Below are 23094 nucleotides of genomic sequence, written 5' to 3'. Positions count from 1 at the left end.
CTCAGCTCTGGTATGACCATTTTTCAAATCTCAGTTCTCCATAAAACTATATCAGTTCTTTTTTTCAGATGCAGTTAAACCTCTTCATTTCTTGTTTCTTTGATATTAAACAGATAAACAACTCCTCCCAGAAGAAACAGATAAACAACAACAAAAAAACCCCTAAAATTTGGTGTGTGATGCCCAATTTGGAATAGTTGACCAGGTTAGGCACTGAGATCCCTAAAACAATATAGAAGATTGGCATTGGTTTTGATTGCTCACCAGAACTTCTTGGCTATTCCTTACTCAGGAAGACACCGCACACTTTGGTCACTCCATCTGGTCTGCAGCCAGAACCTTGTCTTGTCGTTATGCTCTACTTGAAAGACAACTGGGATACATCAGTTTTGTCACGAAATAATCTGTTGCTAATAATACCACACACACACACACACACACACACACACACACACACACACACACACACACCACAAAACTTTAAAGAAAAGTATTTTTCATGAAAATACTCCTAATACTCTTCTGGAAAACTTATTTGACACATCAGTACACAACCTATTTACAGTACATTGCTTTCATCTAGTAAGAACAACAGCTTAGGGATGCTAATGGCTCAGGTGTTGTATACAAGCAATCTAACATTTAGCTGAAGAAACAAAAGTGAGTCAGCATGACTCTAGAACTCTCACTTTAAGAATATTGCTGTTAGAATTTCAAGAAAAGTTTACAGAGCTATTAATTAATATCATCTGGAGAGACTTTTAATAACCGCTGATGAGATTTCTAACCCAACATTTTATTCCTATAATTATTCTCCAGTATAATAACTCTATTTTTGTTTGTTTATAATGATGAAAATTTTATTTTGGCTCATAGTTTGAGAGTAATAGTGCATTTATCACCATGTCTTTCTTTTTATGCCTGTACCCTCAAAATAATATTATCTTAAATAATAGAATGTAATAACTAAATGTATCTAGAGAAAACATCATGAGTGGTAGAAGTAGTCTATTTGCATATCTTAATCAGTTCTATCCTCAGACAGAAATTTTATTTAAAACATAAATTTTTAAATACACACACACACACACACACACACACACACACACACACACACACCACAAACTCATTAGGTCAAAATGAGATAAAACATCACTTTTCCCCTACCTTTTCTCACTTCACTCACTTCCAGGTACCCTCTTTCAAATCCTTCAAATTCATGCTAACCTATGTTCTCGATTTGATAGCCTCCTTTACTTTGTTTCATACATGTGTGTGTTTGTGTGTGTATGTATGGTTGCATGTGTAGTGATGAGGTGAGCAAGCCTGCTTTTTGTCCCACTCAGCTCTGGCTAGCTTTATACCCGAAATATCAACACACAAATTGTATTCATTTAAACACTGCCTAGCCCATTAGTTTCAGCATCATATTGGCTACCTCTTATATCTTGCTTTAACCCATATTTAGTAATCTGTGTAGCACCACAAGTTGGTGTCTTACCAGGAGAGATCTTAACCTGTGTCTGTCTCGAAGAGGAGAGGCATGGTAACTGCCTAAGGCTTCTGCCTGTCTTTGCTTTCTTTCTCCCAGAATTCTGTTCTGTCTATTCCACTTACCTAATTTTCTGTCCTATTAAAGAACCAAGGCAGTTTCTTTATTTAACCAATGAAATCAACACAAAAAAGAAGACCCACCTACATCATGCATGCTTTTTTATGAACATATAAAATATATAATATAAATATGCTGAATCTGATTTTTGGTTGGTCTATATATAGTTTCAAAGCTGACCACTATGCACTGGATGATTTATAATCATGCTTATTACCAAGAGAGGCTAATATTTCTCCCAGAAGTCGTTACTCAGATGTAGTTCTTTGTTTTGTCATGAGATATTGCAATATAGCCTCCCCTTCCATATTAGCAAGTATATGGTTTTGTTTATGCTGTCATTTTTAGGAGACACTATTCCACAGAAGAGTATTTAGTATTCTGACTCTAACAGTGGTCTTGCATCTTCTGTTTTCCTGGCAATAGAGATGTAGGATCTGTGATGAAGATGTGGTCATTGGGACAAGGTTTTCCACATTCTCTTGATCTCTGCATTGTGCCCAGATGTGAGTATCTGTGGTGATCTCTGTTTTCTGCAAATAAAGCATGCTTTGATGACACATATCTATCATTATATGCATAAGTTTAGAAGGTCATAATGGATTATGCTGGTCTAGCAAAATGTAGGTCATAGATACCTTTCTAAGGACCATGACCACACTTGTTCTGATAAGTTGGCTGTGTTTTCTGTTCAAGACATGATTTCTTTACTTACTGTGTGAGCCATAAGAGCAAATAGGTAGCTGTTGATTACCATGATTATGTAAATGCCTAATATTACATCTTTATGCATTTCTTAATGCTGGTAATTTTTTGTGGTTCACAGGTGTTGCAGATTGGTAGTACTGCTTGATTGCTTCCTTCCCTTGGCATTGTGCACAGTATTTTCTGGAACAATGGTATTTAGATAACAAGAAAGATGCTTTGAGAACAGATTCAACTTGAATCATTTGAGTCTTCTGTCATAAATATACAGTAGCTTTTTTGTGTTTAAAACAGGAAAATAGGGTCAATTCACATATATTTACAGATTTACAAGCTGGCCTAAAATTATATCAGTTCCTTCTGGTCCAAATGCTTGAAAGTTTTGTCTTTTTTTGTTGTTGTTGTTGTTCTGATGCATCAAACTCTGAATCTGGTAAATGATAGGCTAACCCTCAACAATTGAACTATTTTTCCTATGTTTCATTTGCTTCCTTGCTATATCAGTCAGTTGCTCTTGAGCATTCTATATAGCAAAGTATGGCCACTAATTTACCACCTACTTCCTCTGCCTTTCAGGTGCTACAATTGCAGGAATGTTGCACCACATTCTTTGGAACAGTGTAAGCATGTCATAGAGATACATATAATAACTTTCAATGCATCAGATGTCAGAATAGAAACTGTGTCTAGGCTTACTTTTTCATTTGTTAACATTTCTTTCCATTGCTTCAGCATCTATATTTATTTGTTTATTAATTCATTCACTTACTCATTTATTAATTTGTTTGCTGGTTTATTTGGGCAATGGGGGACTTATACCATCACATGAGTATGGAGATAAGAGGATAACTTGCAATAGTAGTTTCTTTCATGCCTTGTGTGTTCAAGGAAATAAAATTAGGTTTTAAGGCTTGGATGCAAGTGGCCTTTCCTGCTGAGCCCCATTTGGTGGCCTTTGTATGCATATAATAACTGTTATTTCTTTCTCTTCTTTAGTCTATAACTATGATAAACTACCTTCAACATATCTTGGTCATGATATCTCTACTAACAACTTATTAGCCAGGTAAATAAAACAACAGTGGCAATGTGGGTACATTTCTAGGAAAACTGACAGATTTAAATTCAGTTCCTGCAATGATGGATGTCCCTTTATTCATTTTAAAGAGACCTTATTTTCTTTTTTCCTTCTATTCTTCCTTCCTTCCTTTCTTCCTTCCTTCCTTCCTTCCTTCCTTTATTTCTTTCTTCCTTCCTTTTTTTGTGTTTTTAAACTTTTGTGGCTTAAGCTTACTCTATAGACCTTCATGGTCTCAACTCAATCTAGTTGGTCCTACTTGGTATCAAAACTCAGTAGATTTTTTGATCTCAGCCCCTGAAATTCTAAGGAATATAAGTGAGGTAATAAACCTAGCTCAATTACAGTGATAGACCACAAGTGAAACTAAAATTGTAAACTATAGCTTAGCCTTTTTATTTCCACTTTTATAGCTGAATATTGTAATTATTAATTCTGGAAAATCACTGCCAAATATTCTGAGTATACTCAAAAAATTTTGTAACTTAATAAACAGTACAACAATAAAATCAATCAGTGATTTAGTTGTAAACAACTCTTTCTCCATGTATAAATTACAATTGCAAGAATTAAACTCTATCAGTCACTTAAAAAGATGTTTATTAAAGTGTATTGTTTCATAGAATTATTTTATTATCAAATAATTAAATAATTTTGTGACATAAAATAAGAAGTTATAACTATTTAAAAGCAAATAATAATGAGCATATAACAAAATATATAATTTCATTTGGATACTCAAATATTCTTCTTCACCCTGTGAGTTGTCATCTTGTCTATGCACAAACAATAATTTGATTATTATCAGAAACCGTTCTTCCACAAATATGTGAGTTGAGAAAAGTCCTTAATTGTAAACTGTTTATACTCACATGAATGTGACAGAAGAAACAATTACCATATATAATATTTAAGCAAAAATATAGTAGTTTGCCCAAATGATGAAACACAGAATCTCACAGGGTTGACCAAATTTTTGATTTTCAGAATGTCTACAGGTAATCCTTAAGGGTAAAGAGTATTTAGGTAAATGGGTAATATTACCAATTTTAAACAATTCAGACTTGAAACTTTGTATATGCATGAATAAAAGATAACTATTTCAATAAAGGGAAATTTCTGAATGTATGAAACAACTGCCAAGTGCCAAGCACAGGGGCTGTTCTTTTACAAGCTATTGAGTAAACAATACTAGATGTAATGTAATGTGAAGCTGTCAAACAAACTGGTGAATTGATTTCACAGTGTAGGTTGAAAAGCATTTAATGGTCCTTAAAAGGATTACTAAGCACATGTTTATGCCAGATCAAATGTTCATTCAGACAGAGAGATGGTGTCTTAGTCAGGGTTTCTATTTATTTGAGAAAGCATTATGAGCAAAAGATATTTGGGGGGTAAAGCATTTCTTTCATCTTACAGGTGAAAGTCTGTCTATGGGAAACTGGAGTAGGAAATATAGTCAGAAATCTGGATGTAAGAAATGAATCAGAATACATAGTGGAATTCTGCTTGCCAACATGCTTTCTTATAGACCTCGGAACCACTTAGCCAGTGTAGATACCATGACAGTGGGCTAGTGTAGCACAATTAATAAAAATCCAGAAGCAAAAATGGGGCTAGACCTGAAGGTCAGAAAAGCAAAACAAACAGCCACTGGCTTTGACTTCTACCTTCTACCTCAAACCAGAATGATGATCCTGATTCTGGTAAACTCAGAATATAACTGCGTGTGAGTGCAGTCTCCTTCCATCTTATATTTCTCTCTAGTGCTGGGATTAAATTGATTTAAATAAATTAATTATAAATTGCTTTCTATGTCTGGTAAACTATAAGCATAACTATCTAGTCTTCATTTTCCTCAGAGAACCAAGAAGGAAATAATATTAAGAAAACAAGAAATGCAGGCAAGTGACTTTTAAAAAATGTGAGAAATGACAGAAACTGATGGCTTCCTAGAAAGTTACCCAAAGTTCTTCTGAAATTTTGGGGCTTCTATCTTGGCCTACAGACCTATCATATTCAATAGATTTTTCTGTGAAGCAGGATATTCTGAAGGGCTTTCACTCTTTGTCTTGACAATGTTTGGCAATCATTTTCTTTTGTGTTCTGTTTGTCCAATTAGGACAGCATACTTTCAGCAGTTGAGGCAAGGGTATTTTCTTGCACAGTGGCTCACATTTGCCCCAAAGAAAGTAAGACCATGTGGGGTTTCTTTGATGCCCACTATCTTCTCTAAAGTAGATTGGTGCTACCTGGAGCACACATGTCTCATTGTCATAAAAAGGAACCTATGTTTATTTTTATTTTATCATATCTATATTCATCCCTTTTCCTTTTAGATTAGAATCAATAATGAATTTATTTATCCTATCATATCTATGCCCCCTTTTTTCTTTTTGAATCAAGAACCTTGAATCTAATTTCTTTTTCTTAGTTTTTTTCTGATGATAACCAATAATAACTTGTAACTAGCTCTCCTCCCCCCCCCCCCAGTGACAAATATCCAAAAATTCATTGAATGAAGAAAAAAACAACCAAACCTATCTTTTGGGAATGTGGATATTCTATACTTAAATTTATTTCCTTCTGTCTAGGAGAAATGGTAACTTTAGGGGATCCTGATAAGGAACTTTGGTTTACTTATGACGTCCTGGAACAGGTACCTGTGTAATTTTTGTCCAGTCTATGCATAATGGGAAAGTGCAGGTTTGGCTCAAGTCCTAACTAGAATAGTCTGTTAGGCTAGATAATCTTAGCTACTTCAAAATTATTCTGAACATTTTATAGTCCAAAGCTGAACTTTAAGTGGTACTATCAACTGAATGACATCACATGAACCATGTGGAATCATTGTATTGGAGCCCCATTTTCTTCCTGGAGACTTCAGAGATTACTGAAGGAAATTTTATCATTTACTATGGAAAATTTAAACATTATTCACATTGGAATGTTTGAATTTTGATAGATATGTATTTAAAGAAAGGTACTGAAGAGACAAAAATAGTTATGGAGAAACGTAAAATTTTTGACAGCAGAATTTTGATAACCTTAATCCCTAGATTTTTATCTTCCTTCTGTCCCACACCAGGTGGACCCCCTGATATGAGACAGAAATTCTGAATTTTTCTTTTAACAACATGCTTGGATTTTGATAAGGAGAGCCACAGTCTAACTCCAAAGCCAGCTTTGATTTTGAAGTGAGTCGGGACTGCCATTATATTGAGAAGAAAGGAGATATATTTATGTAGTGAGATTTTACCCTGCAGAAAATATTGCTATTGTAAGTCAGATTTTTCTTTGCTTGATGATTCTTTTTGCATAGCTATCTTTTCTTCTTTAGGCATGTAGATTATCAAACTCTCTTTACCTCTCAAAGACTTGTATTTTCTATTTTCTTGCAAAGATAAGAACAGAACCCTGCTCCAACCCTTTTCTTATTTAACATATTCTTTACAGTTTTATTTGATCTTTCAATTACTGCTTGACCTGTAGGATTGTTTAATATACTTTTAATTTCTTTACATTATAATAAGCAATAACCTCTTTCATTTTCTTAGAGAAATATGCTGGAGCAGCATCTGTTTTTATTTGTTTATGTATATCCTTAATGGCCATAATTTCTGGTAAATGTGTGTTTACTGAATTAGTCTTTTTAAAACTCAAAGTAGTTGCCCATTGGAAACCCGAATAGATATCAATATTGTATTGTACATATTATAATTTTCCAAATTCTACAAAATAGAAAATATCTATCTGCCTGATTTTATTCCTTTTATTACCCTTTACAGGACTTCCTGTACATAGTGGTATTTCATTGTATATAAAAAAAGAATGGCATTTTATTATTTTCATGACTTGATGTCATGTAATAGAAAAGCCATTTTTAAAATTTTTGCTATTGACATGATTTTTTTGTATGAAATTCTGAGGCCTTCAGAACATTTCCAATGAATAATTGTTTGATTTCTGCCTACCTTGTGTAAGAGGCCCTGTCAGATGTGTATGGGATTGGATGTGAGTTATGTATATGGGATGATGCCTATTCCTAATTATATCTTGTACCTGAATAAATAGTAAAATATACTCTGTATTATGTGGTGTAAATTCAGCAGTTTCAATATGAAAACACCTCTTTCTGGTTTTTTTTTTTTTGTGAAATGTAAAATATATTGAGAGTTTCTTTAAAATCCATTAGGACCATGAGAATAGAATAGAATACTGACTTGCAAAAGAATCATAAGAGCTTTGTTCCATTTTACTTAAATTTACTTAAATTTTATAGCCTGCTTTTCCTCATTAATTTACATCAGTATAAAATTTAGGAACTCCAGCTATTTATATGTTAAGTACAATGCAAGGAAGGATCTTATTAGTTCTCTTTATGAGTTGAATTCTCTCATTTCCAGAAGAGTTGTCTCTCACAATAAATTGCTACAATCTCTTTACCAGGGTTCACTTTCATGCTATAATTTATTAATCTCATCATTAGTGGATGATATTAAATTTTATGCTTGGTTTATTAGTGTTAATTGAGGAAGCCTCAATTTTCATTAAAGAATTAACCCAGTAAAATATTGCACATAAGTTTTTAAATTTTTACTTGGTGTGTGTGCTAAAAAGATCCATTCTAAGATAATATCTTCTCTCTGCATTAAAATTTATATAGGGAAATGTTTAGAATGTAACATAACCAGAATGCAGTTAAGATTTAGATCTATATGTTCTACTTGTGCCTTTTATAATTTGTCTTTAATCAAAATTAATTATCTCTCAATTTCAACTAATAATTTTTGGGGAATATTTAAGCCTTGGCACCATCTAAGGTTTTGTTTAAATTAAACTGTTCTTCAGGTTTTATACCAATAGTGGGCCACAGATTAAAAATGTCTCCTAGCAATTTGTGGTGGAAATTAAAAGTCTGCAATCAGTCTCTCCAAATTTTCACTACTTGTGATCTAATTTTCTGTGTACCTATTTTATAAGCTAAATAATTGATTGTATCTCTACTTGTCCAGTAAGGCAAAACTTTCTTTACTTTTTCAAACATTCTTTCTAAATTATCTACATTTGAATCAGATAGTAAAATGTCATCAATATAATGGTAAACTATAGGTTGATAAAACTTCTGTATTATTTTCAATTGCTGACTTATAAAATATTTGGCACATGAAATTTTCTTGTGAAGAACCTTCCATTGGAATCTTTTGGCAGGCTGAGAATATTTATATCTAGGCACTGTGAAGTCAATTTTTTGTCTTATTCTAATAAAGGTATTATGATGAGGCAAACTTTTAAATAGAAACTATAAAAGGCTGTCTTTTATGCAATAGTGAAATCAAAGGAATTCCAAATTATAGAGAGCCCATTGTTTGAATCAGCTTATTAACAGCTATTAGATCTGTTACTATTCTCTGTTTTCCAGATTTCTTTAAACAATAAATTTAGTAAATTCCAAAGACTGGTTGATTCTTCAATATTCTGAGCATTTAGTTGCTCCCTTACCAATTGTTCTCATGCCTGTAGTTTCTCTATCATTAAAGGTCATTGTTTAATACATTTGGATTTGTCTGTCAACCATTTTAATGGTAGGACCATTGGTACCTCTGCGAGTTTGCCAGTTGTTTTGCTTGTTTTTTACAGCCTGAATGTTTAGTGACTATTACTTATAGTACATCATAATATCCTTCCCAGAAACATGAGTAGGTTTATGGTCCATTTCAGAGAGTGCAGGAATGATAATCTGTGTACTTGATTGTTGTAATAGATTACAACCCCTTCAAATCATTGCTATCTTATCCATGTGTGGCCTCAGTCTCCCCCTCTGTCCTTCTGGCCCTTTGCATTCAACTCATCTCTTACTTTGTTTTACTTAAGAAAGTGCTACAATTCCTAGGAAATGAACATCTGCCTTCTGAAGAGGTCAATTTGGATGCTACAATTCTGGAGTAATAATAGTCACATCTGCACACATGTCTAAATTTCCTTCCATTATAATGTTATTTATTCATACTCTCATCTTTTGCCTTTGATCATTTATAGAACTCCATCAAAATACAAGTTTTCTATTTGCTATTGGAATTTTTGGTTCATCTTCCATGGTTATTCTATCATGAGTAGTATGGTTTTCTACAACAGGCATTGGTTTTCTAATTTTATTAGGGAGATCTGTCCTTCACAGTAACTGGGAATGACTTGACCACCTGTGACCTTGAGCCCTGCAAGAAGCCACCCAAGAATAGGCCTGCAAGAAGCAGCCCAAGGATTTGATCAAAGGTAATGGGTTGCTTTGTTTATCTCTTGTTGATCTACATTCATTTGTCCAATTTCAGACTTTTCCACATCTTCTGAATAATACAGAATGTTGGGGCCTTCTGTATGGTTGGGATAATCACATCAGCCCCTAAGATCCTTATCCAATGAGTCTGGAATGTTTGAGTGGGGCTTCACCCCAGCTCCTGGAATGTTGGATGGAAAGATCCAATTCAAGTCCCCTCCCCTGGGAGTTGCAACAGTCCAGACTCCACCTCTGAGAAAGACCAGCAAATGGTGACCCATCCCCATAGAGAGTCAAGACCACTCTCCCAGGCTATTTGAACTGCCCCACACAGAAGAAACACGTAGTTTTTCCATTTCTTCTTTCCTTTCTTCATGTTCTCTCTGAGGCCCACCTGGGAGCACTGGCACCAATTAAATCTGGGCCTTTTAATTTAGTTTGATTTGATCTGATTTAGATTATTGCATCAGCAGAGAGGCTTGTTGGGCTGGAAAATCTTAACACCTTCTATTGAGTCATATCCAGAAGAAACAGTATTTCTAGGAACACTGTTAACATTCTCTTGTTAAATGGCTTATTCTAAACAATTAAAGAATTTGGTATTTTGATGACTCTTCCTACCTGTGAAAATTACTTCTTCTACACAGGTCTCAATGTTATAGTCAAAGGACTCAACATTGGCTGTTTGTAGGATCCATTTATCCATTGGTGCTGATCTGAACTTTAAGGATCCAAGTATCTTTTTGCCTTCTAAATTAACATTTTCAAAAGTCAAAGATTCAATGAGCATTCATCTAGATTCTGGATCTGCTATACCTCTTTGTATAGCTTTAGTTAATATTGTAAAAAGGCACTAAATTTTTCTTTTGGGCCTTGTATAACCTTAGTATTTCATTCAATTCTTCTTCCTGATTCTTGATTCTTTCCCTAACCATTCAAGGCTGTTGGGTGGCATAGGAACAAGATGTGTACTTTGTATATAGCTTGACTATCTGGATAAGCATAATGGCCCTCACCAGGAATTTGAATGTAGGAGGCCTCAAAACCTCTAACACTACCTTGATGTTCAAGGGCCTTAGCTTCCTCCCTCCAATAATTCTTTCACTGTAGTTGTAGACCATCTTTTAATAAAAAAGAGCCTACTTTAAGACAACCATGTGGTATAATGTTATTTCTTAAAGCCCATTTCTTTACCAACTGCCTCACATATAATGAATATAGGAAATAAGATACAACTGATTGCTTAAGAGCATGTAGATCTTTCATATATGTATTTTCTCATTTACATTCTGAATATTATTTTGGATATTTACTATTTGCTGGCTTTTCAGAAATAGCAACAGGATAAGTAGATAAAACTCTTGGTAAGTCATATTCTATCTCTGAGAGATACTAGTGATGTTAAATGTGTACTATTGTTTTTTGCCTTTATCTCATCCTTTTGCTTATCAATTCTTACAGATTCTTCATATGTGAAATGGTTTCACATCTATGTATCCCTGTCTTTTGTAGAATATGAATTTGTTGACCTGTGAATATTTCTAATACTTTCATCAAATAAATTAATATCTGGTTCTTATCATGTACATATGATTCTAAATTTTTATGTTTTTTCCATTAATGATATCTTCTTATCCTTAGAGATTATTTGGTTGGCATGTAGGTTGCCTTCCAGGAGGGATCTTCTATTGGCTAGCTTGTCATAAATTTTTATCAGATTTTGATTGTCAATCTCAAAAGTATGAATATTTTAAGAAAATCTCCCAGTACCTTTCTGTAAAGTTTCAAAACACATCGTCATTGAGTTAATTTTGCCCATCAAATTATGGTTATCATTTTCAATGAATTGAATCTTGTCAGTCAACTCCTTATGACTAGTCTATAAAATCTGTATCATTTATAAAAGTTTCTCATTTTGACTCTGTTATCAAACCATTTCTTTAAGAATATAATATAAATTATCAAGCTATTAGCATCTATGGTAAGAATTTATACTTCCCAGGTAGGCCAAATACCTCTTTTCAATTTCCATCCATAGTAGAAACAAGGCTATTAAATTCCTGGATGGTAATATTGTCTGCAATTATCAGATGACTTTCCTCCATTAAAATGCTGGTTCAGATGAGAATTTTAAGGTGTAATAATGATATGGGCCAGTAAGCATCACAGTGTATTTTTACTTTGAATTTTTTTATTTTTTAAAGACAGTGTTTCTCGGTATATCTTTGGCTGTCCTGGATCTCACTCTGCAGACCACGTGAACATTTATTTTTAAACACACTGTAAGCCTTTAAGAGATTATTTTTTATCCAACCTTGTATTTACTGTTTATTGCTATTTTTTTCTTATCACATGAGTCTTAAGTCTGCTGAGCAATATTGCTAGGATTAAAGCTGGTGATTTGGGAGTTGAGTGTCCCCCACTCCTTAGGTTTTGAGAATACAGTTTTATGGTAAGGGTACTTATGAGAGCCACATTTATTACAACAATTCCTCAGAGTTTCTTGTTCCATGCCACCACCAAGAAATCTGATGCTGGCTGCTCATTAACACCATTTAAATGTTTGGTGGCAGAGCCTCTTAAAAATGCTGCAAGGCTTTTGCTGGCTAACACTATCAGTAAGCCTCTCTTAAAGGAGCTGTGCCTTTGCTTACTGCCAGCAAACAGAGCCAAATAAAGAAAAGAGGGTTATAAAGAAACTGCTTGAATCTGTTCTTATTTGTCTAAAAATCCTTTTATTTAAAGCTTTCTTAGGCTTCATGTGGAATTTCTTGCCAAATGTTTGGACACCCTTTTGTAGACAAAAGTTTCTGTCCCAATGATAGACACAAGGGCTTATATTAATTATAAACTGTTTGCCCTATTAGATCAAGCTGATTATTATCTGATTCTTATAACTTAAACTGACCCATAATGTGCACCTTTGTTTAGCCACATGGCTTGGTACCTTTTCTCATGGAAGCATTTTCATCTTGCTTTCCTTGTGTCTAGATGATGACTGACAATTTACTTTTTATCTTCCTAGATTTCCTAGTGTTGTTGCCTAGTCTATACTTCCTGTCTGGCTACTGGCAAATCAGTACTAAATCAGTACAAATCTTTGCAGTGTACAGGAGCCTTATCCCACAACAATTCAACACACATGCACAGTTAACATACAATCACAAAATAATAAACCAACAAACAAATACAGCTATAACCTAGCAGAATATCTCTGCCATAATTTTTTATTTCCACTTGTCCTAGTAATCGAGGGTACCTTACTTCCTCGGTATAGATTGTGAATAATGCATTTGTATCAGAGTATGTATTGTGTCAGCTTTGATATAGTAGTAAAAATACATGATGGTAACTTTAATAGATTAATGCAAATAGGTCTAAGTCTGAGTATTTTGTTTAACTGAGATTTTCATTTGTTCTATAGTAATGATGATGTGTATTGTTTTAAATTCTTCCTATCTCTTACATTAATTACTGACATTAAGATAATGTATTTTCCATTACCAAGCTGTTTAACTTTTCTGAGTATCTTTTATTAACTTTCTTGTTAAATGTTTCTCTTACCAGATGCTTATCAGTGGGAACAAATGTTTCTTTTGGTATACCTTAAATGTTCTAAATAAATAGCCCCGCAGATTATATTCCATAAAGTTTTCCGTATCATGTTCTGTCTTATAAACCTTGTGTAATGCTAGCATATGCTCACTAGGGAACCTTGCTTAGTAAACAATACATTTTTAATTATGGAAGTTCCATTATTATTGAGAAATGTTTTGGTGAGTGTTGTATAATCTTACTCCATATCCTTATAAAATTATTTACCCACAGATTGCTGGTTAAAGCAACATCCTGCATATGTTCCTCATTAAGTCAGTGTACATATAAAAAAGAAGCACTGAGTTAATATCACTTATAAAGGAAACTATAGAAGATAGAAAAATTATGACCTGCTCACGATGATTTAGATTGATAATTACATTTATTCTGATCTTGTTGGTAGATTATCTAAAACATATTATCAGCAATTATTCAGAAGGTAAGTTAGCACATCTTACCACATCCCTGAAGTGAAATTTATTCACTCTCCTATGGAACCATTTAAGTAGTATAATCACAAACACATTTCAAGTATCAGAGGTAAAATAATACTATTGTATTTACAAAACATATTGAATTTCACATTGGCTAATTTATCTTGTAAATTTATACATTGGTGAATATTATTTTTCAAAACAAAACTTTTCTGTCTTTCCCTGAAATAGCTTTAAGCGAAAATCCATTAATAACACAAAATTAATTTGTTTCATACAAAATGTTGCCTTTCATCAATAAGGCCACAATGAAAATTAAACCAGTATTAATTACTTCAATCCAATGCAGATATTATTTTTGTCTTATTCCCCTCTTTATTGATATTTTCATGTTCACATAATTGTATATGCTCAAGAAATCTATTAGACATTTTTGCTATGAGATAATGCTATTCTATAGTGAAAAGTTTTGTCACTCATATTGGTTTAATAAAACACCGATTAACCTGTAACCAGGCAGGAAAATAGTCAGGGTGACTAGACTAGGCAAATTCTCATAAAAAGAAAGGCATAGACACAGTCACAGGTCACACATAGTGGAAGCAAGATGAAACTGTCTTACTGAGAAAAAGTGTCAAGCCTTGTGGTAAAAATAGATAAGAAATATGGGTTAATTTAAGTTGTAAGAGCTAGTTGGTATTAAACCTGAGCAAGAGGACATACAGTTTATAAGTAATATTAACTTATATGTGTTTATTTGGGAATGAACAGTAATGGTACCAGGTGGGACAGATACTTTGTCACAAATGTTGTTCAAAGTTTAACATTTACAACCACATAAAACATGAGAGAACTTTGGAAGGGATTTTAGACACAACATGACAGAGTCAAGCATAATTTCTTGGTAGTAACATTTTCTTGGTTGTGCTCTGTTTGCTAGAGGCAAGCAGAGGTGCAGCTCCTTTGAGAAAGGCTTTCTCACTCATTGTTATTGACAAAAATCATATGTTTAGAGCAAAATATGATTCTCTTTTAAGAGTCCCTGCTACACAGTACTTAAAGAATGCTTAGTAGCAGCTGGCAGCATGCTTCTTGGTAGTGTCATCAACCTAAAAATTCTAAGGAGTTGTGGCAATGAATGTGGCTTCCACCAGTACTTCCACCATGATGCTAGACTCCCAGAAAGACAAGGAATGGAGTAGATCATGCTAACACACCTGTACCTTTAATCCTACCCATGCTACTTAGCATATTAAAGACTCATTTGGTCAGAAAGATAAAGATGCAGATGAAATAAAAAAGCCTCTACCTGGTTTATACAATGTTTAAAAATATGTGTAGAATTAGGGGAAAAAAGAAAAATGATAGATAAAGCCCTTAAAAAAGAAATAGAATAATTAACAAAGCCCGGTAAAGATGGAAATTATACAGAGTCTGGATACTTTATGTTATTTTGTTATCTTTGAAATTTTTGACTGCCGAGGAAGAAATAGCAGCTGCTAAACGATATTTGATTACAAATGCTGCTGGATTAAACCAACCTATATATTTTAAAATCATCTTGACTTCAAAATATAAGCCAAAAGATATGTTTTTTAGGAAAGAGGTTTTGCTTTTATTTCCACAGGAAATAAGTAGCTGTAGATTCATTCTTTCTGTGCTTAGAAAAATCAGACTTCATTGAGGAAGGCTGTAGTGAAGAGGCAAGCAGGCCTGTTTTTCATCCCTCCGGGATCCCACACAGCTAGCTTTACACGCCAAATAACAACACACAAATTGTATTCTTTTAAACACTGCTTGGCCCATTAGCTCTAGCCTCTTACTGGCTAACTCTCACATTTTGATTAACCCATATTTAGTAATCTGTGTAGCACCATGACGGGTGGCTTACCAGGAAGATTCCAGCCTGCATCCATCTCGGAGAGGAGAGTCATGGCGACTGTCTAACTTCCCTTCTTCCCAGCATTCTGTTCTGTCTACTCCACTTATCTAAATCCTGCCCTATCAAAAATCCAAGGCAGTTTCTTTATTAATCAATGAGAGTCCTCCATCATTTCCCCTTTTTCTGTTTAAACAAAAAAAGAAAGGCTTTAACTTTAACAGCAACATTTCATTTAACAAAACAGTTATCAAGTAAGAATTACAGTTACAATATTTATATCTATTTTATCTTTTATCATAACAAAGGAAAACAACTATAACTATCTATCTATTCTTCAGCTCCATCAAAGACTCCAGAAGGATATAATATTACCTAAGTAAATGAGAAGTAAGCAACTTACAAAACTCTAGAAATCACAGAGACATCTCATTGTCTGGACAGTCACCCAAAGTTCCTCTGTACCATTGGGGCATCCATCTTCAGCCTACAGGCCCATGGTTTCCAGCAGACATTTCCATGAAGCAGGAAGTTTCAAAGGCAGTTCAGTCAGTATCTGCTGTGTCCTGCAGAATGTCTGGCAGATTCTTTCATGAGTCAGGAACCCCGAAAGACCATCTCACCTTTAGGCAAGTTCAGCAGTCCTCTCTGAGGGTTCTCTGGGTCAAGTTTATGTAATAGTCCAGGCAAGAGCAGTTTTTTCCCATATGGCTATCAAACATCATAAGGAGCCTCTTCGATGCCCATCTTCCCCTTGAAGTAGATTGGTGCTGCCAGGAGCAGACATGTCTCATTGTCATGAAAAGACCTAAGTTATTAAAACATTAAATGCCATGTTCTGTATTCTTTGAAAGATATGAAGAATGTCTATCTAAAATATATCTATGCACATTTAGAAAATCTAACATGACTACAAGTTTTACTATTATTGATGACTATTCATTAACAACCTATATACATTACATTTTTAAATGAACTACACAATCACAATACCTTAATCAAGATTAGAAATACATACACATATAACAAAATTGACCTTAAATCTCTATCAATAGGAGGCTACCTGGAAAAATCTCCTATAGGAGCAGATGACCCAGACCAGGCAGTGTTTAAATGAATACAGGTTGTGTATTGTTATTTTGGGTGTAAAGCTAGCTGTGCAGGAGCCAGGCAGGACAAAAAGCAGGACTGCTTTCCTCATCACCACATTTTTTCCTCAAACAAAAAAATAAAAAAAAACATGCAGAGGTAACATATTTGAGTTAATTTTTTACCCTCAGATCCTTGCCTGCCATTTACATCAAATTCTGATCCCTGAAAGGGTACTGAGGCTGGTAATCAAGGCCTCCGATAGGTACCAAGCCATGTTGCTAAACCTAGATAAGAATTAAGGGTTAATTTAAATGATAAGAACCAGTAAGTAATAACCCTAAGCGATAGGCCAAACAGTTTATAAATAATATAAGCCTTTGTGTTTTTATTTGGGAAGCAACGGCTATAAGACCTGGCAGGACAGAAATTTTACATTTTTCTTAATCTCTAAAATAAACTAACTTGTCCTATCAATAATACAGTAAACTGCACAATAGCTGAATATTTCTGCTTCCATTTATGAGTGGCAATAGTTGAAACATCTAAAATTCACACTTCGAGCAAATATGAGTTTCATTGTTTATAGTCCATAGGTTTGCCTTGTGTGTTTCATTATCTTTTTTGATAAGCAAAAGGTAATTTTTCTCAATCACATATTTTGGTTGAATATTTATTATTTATTTGGCAGATACTATGCATTAAATAGTCACAAAATAATTGTAGGATTCATGTTTGATTATATATCTAGTCTACATATACCTTTACTCTGAATTTTGATATTTTCTCCTTTGTTCACATACAATGCACTCACACACAGGGCACTCTCTCTTGCTCTCTCTCTCTCTTTCTCTCTCTCTCTCTCTCTGACACACACATGCACACACACACAATCATATTTCAAGTAAATTTTGATGTTTAATGTTCCAGTTATTTAGCATGAATTTGCAAGTATGTAGTTTTTAACTCACCAAAATCACTTTTATAATAATTATAATAATAAGATTCTTTTCTGGTAAAACTTAATTATTATTATATATAAGAGGAATATAATACAAACATTGCATATTGTTATCATATCTAAATACATGAATAAAAGATAAATTTCACCTTGGCAAATGATTTTGCGACAGTAAAGATTCAATGGGAATTAATAAAAATACATGTCTGTGTAAAAGTTGAGAGAACAGATAGATTATGAATTTATAACCAAGTATAAATATAGTTAGTATAAGCAGACATAGTTTTAAGAATATTTTCTTAATAAATTCTACATTTGTCTCAGTTCTGAATATAGTTTTTACAATTTAAATAAAAACTTGAACTAACATATAAAATGATAATTTATATGAATGATTATAATATATATGAAATTTAAGTCTGAGATTTTTAAATAGATTAAATTAATCCTATCAACAAATACTATTTTATTATCCTCAGTATAAATATAGAAAATATTGAGGTATAAAAGATAATCATTTCTTTCAAACTTACTCTGCCAGAAAATGAATGAACTAGAATTTATAAAAAATGCTCTGGTGGCAGAAACTATCTTTCTTACCTGTTTGTGCTTTTAGCCACTCACCTAATTCCTATATGAATTATTTTGTTTCATAATCCTATGGCATTTTAACAGTCATCAGAGAAGTCACCTTTAAAATATTCCATGTGTTTTCAATGAATAGTCTTTATTTTTTAGAAGAACTTTAATTTCAAATGTAAATTGAGCTGAAAGTACAATTCTTTTAGACCCTGTACCTAAACACAGCTAAATATCACTAATTACCTAAGTACTAAAATACACAAATATCACTAACCCTACTAGATTGGTAATTTTGTTTTAGTTTACAGAAATACATGGTCATATAGGCAGTACTTCAAGGTCTTAATATGCATTGTGCTTTTTGTTTTGGTTACATACTTCAGATGTGCAATGGCATATAATAATAATATTGTGGCATCATCCAAAAGAGTTTAGTTGTTTTAGAAAAATCTTCATTTTTCTTTTTGTTCCCTAACTTCTACAAGCCAATATTTTTTTAAAAAAATATTTCCAGAACCTTGCTCCCTCATGAATCTTGTATATTTAGAATTATGTGGCACATAAATTTTTCATATTGTAACAACATAAATATAAGATTCTCTCATGGCTAGTCATAAGATACTTCATTTATTTTCATATTAAATGAAATTTTACTATGAATTACCTCATTTATTTGCTAATTACCCTACTGAAGGTCATCTTGTAGAAATTTAAGTTTAAAGAATTATGAATAAATCTACTATAAACATGATAGTTCATGTTATTGCAGACAGAATGTTTAAACTGTTTGAGGAATATCAAGATGTTAATGCATATGGAAAGAAATTGTTTTGTTTTGAGAGAAACTATCAGATTTTTTAAATTTTATTTTTATTGAATTTTTTTTCATTTTATATATTCTTATCAATGTTTACCTTTCCTCATATCTTCCTAGATACTCCCTTCTCATGCCTTCATTGTCTCTGTTTCCCAAAGAGGGGGAGGGGGAGGTAAATGGGAGGTGGGGAGGAGGCAAAAATTTTTAATAATATAAAAAAATAAAGCTATCATACATGAAAAAACAAACTACATTAAAATAAAACAAACAAAACAAGGTAAAGGCATTAGAAACACATACACTTAGATATACACATATAGAAACATACACACAAACCATAAAAACATATAATCAGGGGTACAGACGTCTGGGTGACGTGGTCAGCCCCAGAAGAACCAGCCAGTGACCAAGCACTATTGTAGTTGTCTTGTAGTAACCATCTTGGTCCACTAGTAACTAATCTGGGGAGCAAGGGGTCCTGACAGTGAAAAACAGTTTGGCTCATGAAGTCCACTCCCTACACCTTATGGTCCAGATGGTGGCTAACATGGATGATCAGTGCAATGCAGATTGGTCTTCTCAGTGTGGCATGGTAGCTGGAACCAGCACAGAGAATGGCATGGAGACTCCTATGCACAAGAACCCAGAGTGGGAGGAAGTCAAACAAGTCCTGGCCAGCATCATCAAAGCAGGGCTGCCAATGGCTTAAAAACCCATAGCATTGGGCCTGTGGCTAGTACACAATATATCTGTCAGGCAGAAGCCTCAGCTTTGCAGCAGAAACAATAATATTACCAATGGTATTAGCAATACAATTATGCCTATCCTTACAGCTACCACTACTCCATGAGCATGTTCCAGAGCTACAGCTCCCCCTCCCAGTATTGGATGGACAGCTGCTATGGCTCAGCTACAGCCTAGCAGCCAAGGGATCCCTAGCACCAAGGGACTCTGAACCAGCCTCCAGTCCCTGGTATGGATGAGATTAGGGCCTACCAGGCTTCCCCTCAGCATCTACCTGTAGCACAGGCCCCTCAGCCCTTAAACCCTCAGTATGGGACACCTGGCCTAAGCAATGGCCCTCAGCCTGGAACAGCCCCAGCCACTCAGCACATAGTCAGGCAGAGGAACCTACAGTGCAGACCTATGAGCCACAAAGCTACAGTAAGCCTGCCAACCCCAAGAAGAGTCAACAGCTGTGAGTCCACATGAAACCAGCCCCTGTAATGGAGGTCTCAAGTTCGACAACCAGAAGCAGCCTTTGCTGTCACTTTCAGCTCCAATACAGAGGGTCAACACAGTAGCTTTGGTATCCAACCCAGCTTGGAGTAAGCCAAGAACAATAGTGGGCCATCTGGGCACAGAAATCTGTCTGGGAAGCCAGATGATTGGCCACAGAATATGAAGGAATATGGTGAGCAGTGCTTCATTGCCTGCAAGTCAGAAGAAGACAAGGGCCAGACAGAGAAGCTGCTCAAGGAGGTTCTACAGGCCCAGCTCCAGGATGGCTCTGCCTACACCATCAACTGGCACTAACCAGGGAGCCTATGGCTGAAAGGCACAAAAAGAAGGGGTGGAAGGCCCCTAGCAGCCCTCACCCCCCAAGGGGGCAGGCTTGGTGACCAGGGGCAGGGGTGCCCAATCCCAACAAGGACACCTGGGTCTAGGGGTGCTGGCTAAGCCCGGGGTAGCAGCTTCGCCATGTTCGGCAACCGCAACATCTTCATGAAGGACAACAGCTTTTAATCCAGGACAGATTCTCATTTATGTTCTTCATCCAGCTCCCCTACCCATGACATCCAGGGAAATGACTACCACTCAGACTGACAGCTCTTACTCAGGGACTGAGTGTACCCTGTAGGCCATAGGAACCTGGTGTAGGAGCTCCTTCTGTTTGTGTGTTGCTTTCATTAGGTAATGAATAAAGAAACTGCCTTGGCCTAGTTGATAAGACAGAACTGAGGTAGGTGGAGTAGACAGAACTGAATGCTGGGAGGAAGGGCAGAGTGGCAGATGCCATGGATCTCCTGCCTGACACTGACACTGGTTAGAATCTTGCTGGTAAGCAACAGTCACGTGGCAATACACAGATTAATAGAAATGGGTTAAATTAAGAAGTAAGAATTAGCCAATAAGAAGTTAGAGCTAATGGGCTAGGCAGTGGTGTAGGAGGTTCTTCTGTATATGTGTTATATTCATTGGTTGAATAAAGAAACTGCCTTGGTCTTTTGATAGGATATCACTTAGGTAAGTGGAGTACATAAAACTGAATGCTGAAAAGAAGGGCAGAGAGAGAGCCACCATGAAGTTGCCAGGTCAGACATGCTGACTCTTTCTCTGTAAGCCACAACCTCATGGTGACATACAGATTATTAGAAATGGGTTAATCAAGATGTGAGAGTTAACCAATAAGAGGTTAGAGCTAATGAGCCTGATAGTGTTTAAATGAATACAGTTTCTGTGTGGTTATTTCAGGTGTAAGCTAGCAGGGTGGCCGGGACCAAAAGCAGGCCCTCTCTCCTTGTTACAAGGCAGTGTTTAAATGAATACAATTTCTGTGTGATTATTCAGGGTGCTAGCTGGATGGTTGGGAAGATAAGCAGCCTCTTCCTCCTGTTACAGGAACCCACATTTCAAGAGTCGGGATGGTCATGGGTCCCACATGGATTGGGGCTGAGGCAGAGCAGAGGGAAGAAAGAAGCACAACCTTGCTCCAACCAAATGCATCCTCAAGATGATAGCAGCACTCAAGTGTGAGGACCCAGAGTGTGTGCTTAAGGAGCAAAAGAGGAGAACCTGCTTCCAGCATGGATACTCAAGCTGCCTGTGCCTTAAAGCTTTTGTGCTGTAGATGAACAACCTGGAAAGCAGTGGAGCTGACCCTGACTAACAGAAGCTACAGATTGTGGGCACCTGTCCTGACATCACAAAGCTGAACTGTGCTCCAGACCCATCAACTATGCGACCTGTGACTGTTTTGAAGAAGTCTCTCTCTGTGCATAGTCAAGTCCTACTGGAAAGAGAAGTAGGACTATGCCTTGGCCTGTGAACAGATGAAGTCCATTTGACAGGACCTTATGGTGCAAGCCATCGACTCAGAGATCACTGTGGAGGTGTGTAAGATACATGCCCACATTGACCTGGAGAAGGGTGACCATGAAGAATTCAACCAGTGTCAGACTCAACTCAAGTCACTGTACACAGAAAATTTGGCAGGCAATGTGCTTTACTGTACACCAAATCCTCTACTATGTTTTCACCAAGAACCCTGGGGACATCAGTACAGAGTTGGCATAATTCACAAAAGAGCTGAAAGCAGACCCCTGTGTGTCCCACCCATTGGAACTGAGGTCAGCCTGGGCTCTAGACAACTAGTACTGTTTTTTTTCCCATTTCTATTGCCATGCACATTGTGTATCTGGCTACCTTGTGGACAAGTTGTTTGCAGATTGTGAGCACACGGCTGCCCTCAAGGCCATCATCAAAACCTTCTGCCCTGCGCTGCCTGTCTTCTACATGAGGCCAATCTGGTCTTTGAGGGCAAGGTTGCCTGATGGGCATTCCTAGAGCCCTTGGGCCTGACCTACACGGGCCGGTCAACTCCAGTGTGGACAGCTGCCTCAGCCTGGTGCAGCTGTCACCCTTCTAAGCACCCATAGAGCATAGGTGGGCTTAGGGCAGTGGCCCAGTGCCACCTTTGCAGATTTTGTCTTTGAGCCACGGACATGGGTTATAAATTAATTTATGGGGAATAGGCTCCAGGATGAGTCAGATTCCCTACCCCTGTTTCCCATCGGAGATATATACAGAGATTTTTCTACATTGTCCTTTAATTTTTTTCTCAGAGGGGATAATTGGGAGTATAGTGGGGAAGAGTGAGATGGGGCTACAGGTTCTTATCCACCTCTCACCTCCACTAACACTGTTTCAGTATTGTTTCCCTTTCTCTTTTGAACTCATACTCCAGCAACTGACCCTGCATGGTGCCCCATCCCATTTTGGGAGGAGAGGGTTCAACAGAAAGAAGACAAGCTGTCCAGCCCTCACCCACCTGCAGCAGAGCACC

The 23094-nt window shown here is 35.8% G+C and overlaps 1 pseudogene; it reads left to right on the top strand.

Annotated features, from left to right (window-relative positions):
• The first annotated feature begins 19563 nt into the window (after window positions 1–19563).
• LOC119805489 lies at window positions 19564–22677 on the top strand (annotated as a pseudogene).
• Window positions 22678–23094: the final 417 nt, after the last annotated feature.

The sequence above is a fragment of the Arvicola amphibius genome, chromosome X (genome assembly GCF_903992535.2).
Source record: "Arvicola amphibius chromosome X, mArvAmp1.2, whole genome shotgun sequence".
In the NCBI taxonomy this organism is placed as follows: Eukaryota; Metazoa; Chordata; class Mammalia; order Rodentia; family Cricetidae; genus Arvicola; species Arvicola amphibius.
The sequence above is the reverse complement of the archived record's forward strand: the minus strand, read 5'-3'. Positions and strand labels throughout refer to the sequence as shown.